The 3,826-nt window shown below is 44.0% G+C and overlaps 1 non-coding gene across 1 annotated transcript; it reads left to right on the top strand.

The window, feature by feature from the left end:
* Positions 1–553: 553 nt before the first annotated feature.
* On the top strand, positions 554–627 carry TRNAI-AAU (transfer RNA isoleucine (anticodon AAU)). The gene has a single exon. It is a non-coding gene; the product is annotated as a tRNA-Ile (tRNA).
* Positions 628–3,826: the final 3,199 nt, after the last annotated feature.

Genomic DNA, 3,826 nt, shown 5'->3' with positions numbered 1-3,826 from the left:
GAAGAAATTAATAACACTTGTTTTGAAGAAAAGTTTAAACTAAGCTTTTCTTAATCATCCTATATTGGTTTACATAGAGTTGATAGACATCCAAATACCCAAAAAAAAGTGACCCAACTCGACCAGAAAATGCTTACACTGAGTTGATAGGCATCCGAGCATGAAAATTTGACCCGGGTGAAAAATTTGGGCCCTGTCTTTGGACACTCCTACATTGCCCAAGCTACAAAGATTCGGAGAGACTACAACATTCGGGTGCTTGGCGAGTCAACTTTAGCATTCATGCATTGTTAATGCAATATTGTTTAAATCTTAGTTGTTGACTTTAGATGACAAGAAAAATTCTTCCCCAATCCGACCACCACCTCCACAAACCATCATCAACCACAAGGACACCCAAAATTCTGAAACCAGTGGAATTCAACGTGTGTCGTTAAAAAATCAAGCTTCACTTATACGTACCCCTTGTAGTTCCATTTAGAACGCAGTGAGACAGACATCCAGTTGATTATTTGAGATGAAGACTATGATCAGATCAAGCTGAAGACATGCAAGCCTATTAGCTCAGTTGGTTAGAGCGTCGTGCTAATAACGCGAAGGTCGCAGGTACGATACCTGCATGGGCCAACAATTTACTTTTTTTACTTAGAATTTAACCCTTGTAATCTTCTCCAACTTCTACTTAATGATTTAAAAATGATATTCATTTTTCAGTCACATACTCTATTATAAAACCATGTCTTGCCTCCTATTCAATATCATGTTTTTAGGAACTCGTTTAGTATATAACATGGTTCATGGGTATTGAGCATACTCATTTATGCGTTTATATGGTTAGCGTTTCAGTTGAGATGCCTGAAGAAACCCGGATCCACCCCTCAAGGTCTAACACGTTAGTCCGAGGGTAATGGATGAGTATTCTACACGATGGGTTATAAAACCTTCTTGGCGCAGATAAGTGTAACCTGCAAAACAGAACACCGTGAGCTCGTTACGAGGAATGGGGGGGGGGATTCTCTCGTAACCACCATCCGGCGTGAGAATCAGTACTTGATAGTACAAGGTAATATAGTTTGATAGTGATAGCAGAAGAAAGTATATGCTTTACCATTTGGAGGTTTAGCGGTATTTATAGCCGGAGGAGAGAGAGTGTGGCAAACCACCTTGTCAGGTTTTTCACCAATACTATTCCCCACTCGTGCGGTCGTGGTGGTTGGTGGAAGTTGGTGGGCATCATGGCTTTTTGACAAGGACGTGATTGTACTGTTCGTACCGTCCTTTATGTGTTGTCCTATCCCCATTGGTTTGACGTTTATCCCTATGTGGGTCACCATCTTTTTGTCCCATGCTGGTGGGACTTTTGCATTACCATTCCCAAGGTGTCAGGAAAAGGTTATATTGGACTCCACTCTTCGCGCCATTCACTACGCCCGGCGTTAGTGATTTCCTGGCGCCTAGTGTTCCGCCAAGCGTATGCAATTAGTTTTATACTTTGTCAAATGGTGGGTTTCATACCCTACCTCTACAAGTCCCCCTAGTCCAGAGTCGTCCTTCTTTCAAGAAGTGGGGGCTGTGGACTTATCATGGACTTTTGGTTGTCACCGCTTTTCCTTGTTGGTTTGGTTTATTTTTGTGGGTAATTCCACATATTTGGCGGGTGACTTCCTTAATCGTAATCGCTGGTTAGAGGTTGATTCATGTTAAGCCATCCCGTTTCGTAGCTTATTTTGGCGAGTGATTTATGTTAAATCATCCCATAGCGTAGCCTACTTTGGCGGGTGAACCTAAAATCATCCCATGATGGAACCTGTTTTTGACGGGTGATTTATCTTAAATCATCCCATGTTGAAGCCTGTTTTTTGGCGGGTGATTTTTCTTAAATCATCCATTGGCGCAACCTATTTTGTGGTGGGTGATTTATCTTAAATCATCCCATGATGGCGCATATTTTGGCGGGTGATTTATCTGAAATCATCCCATGATGGCGCCTATTTTGGCGGGTGATTTTTGTTAAATCATCCCATGGCGCAACCTATTTTTTGGCGGATGATTTATCTTAAATCATCCCGTGATGGCGCCTATTTTGGCGGGTGATTTATGTTAAATCATCCCATGGCGCAGCCTATTTTTTGGCGGGTGATTTATCTTAAATCATCCCGTGATGGCGCCTATTTTGGCGGGTGATTTATCTGAAATCATCCCATGATGGCGCCTATTTTGGCGGGTGATTTATGTTAAATCATCCCATGTCGCAGCCTATTTTTTGGCGGGTGATTTATCTTAAATCATCCCATGATGGCGCCTATTTTGGCGGGTGATTTATCTGAAATCATCCCATGATGGCTCCTATTGTGGCGGGTGATTTATCTGAAATCATCCCATGATGGCGCCTATTTTGGCGAGTGATTTATGTTAAATCATCCCATGATGACGTCTATTTTGGCGGGTAATTTATGTTAAATCATCCCATGGCACAGCCTATTTTTTGGCGGGTGATTTATCTTAAATCATCCCATTATGGCGCCTATTTTGGCGGGTGATTTATCTGAAATCATCCCATGATGGCGCCTAATTTGGCGGGTGATTTATCTGAAATCATCCCATGATGGAGCCTATTTTGACGGGTGATTTATCTTAAATCATCCAATGATGGCGCCTATTTTGACGGGTGATTTATCTTAAATCATCCCATGATGGCGCCTATTTTTGCGGGTGATTTATGTTAAATCATCCCATGATGGCGCCTATTTTTGCCAACACTTATCTTTTATGTTTCCCTTTATATGGATGACATGTAATGTGGCGTGGAGGAGTGAATTAAATGCAGGTCAGTGAAGCGACTGCTGGACGTGACAGTTTGACGACGGTTGCTCTGGTCTGCAGACTTTCTGCTTGTGTCAGGCGAGTGGGCGAGAATCCCAGTGACGCGCTCAGCTGTAATACATATCCTCTGCCACCCTATTATCGTGGTGCTTTCTGATTGGGCCACGTGTTAAATATCCCTTTTGTATCCCCGTCCCCCATTAATTGCAATTAGTATAAATAGGGGGAGGTTACACCGTTTTAAGCACCATTTCTCACCGTTTTCTTTATCTCCCATTTTCTTTCCCTTGATCCTTCTTTATTTTATGGCTGAGTCTTCCTAAACCTCGAGGACTAAGAAGAATAATTCCATGGAGTTCGTCGGTTGTCGCATGTCTGCCGAGGACTTCAACGATATTGTCAGGGTGTATAACCTTGGCCCTGAGTATGAGCCTGAACTGCCTGCCCCCGGTAGGACTGCTCGAGAGGCTCCTATCGGCAAGATTGCCGTGTACCGGGAGTATTTCTTTTTGGGCAATCTCCGTTTGCCCCTTACCCGGTTTTTGGTGGATGTTCTGGGTGTTTTTGGGCTGCATCTCAGCCATATTCATCCGTTCGGAATTGCTCGCCTTCGCCATTTCGAATATACCTGTCATTGCCTCGGCATTACTTCGACGGCTGATAGGTTATCAGCTTTTTACCGGTGGCGTTTCACCCAAGGATGGTATAACTTCATACCCGCCCTGGTGCAAAGGCTATTGCCTTAGATGCGCCACCCAGTTTGCATGAGTGGAAGAGTGTGTTCTTCTACGTGTCTGCTCGTGTGGTGCCGCATCCCATGTTCTTCACGGATGTAAAGGAGCTTCCTGAGCCGAAAGTGGCTCCTTATTCCGGTTCGGACTGGTTCACCACTTTGCAGGCTAGCCTGTATCCGCTCCGTCATTATTCGGAGTGCGCGTTGGTGTTATTCGGCCTGAGTCGGATCTGGGATGATGTGGCTTTTGTACCGGTCATTCTTAATGGT

This window comes from Bidens hawaiensis, unplaced genomic scaffold, assembly GCF_021521415.1.
Source record: "Bidens hawaiensis isolate Kalapana, Puna unplaced genomic scaffold, B.hawaiensis_p1.1 tig00029683_1, whole genome shotgun sequence".
Taxonomy (NCBI): Eukaryota; Viridiplantae; Streptophyta; class Magnoliopsida; order Asterales; family Asteraceae; genus Bidens; species Bidens hawaiensis.
This window is presented reverse-complemented; position numbering and strand designations above follow the sequence as displayed.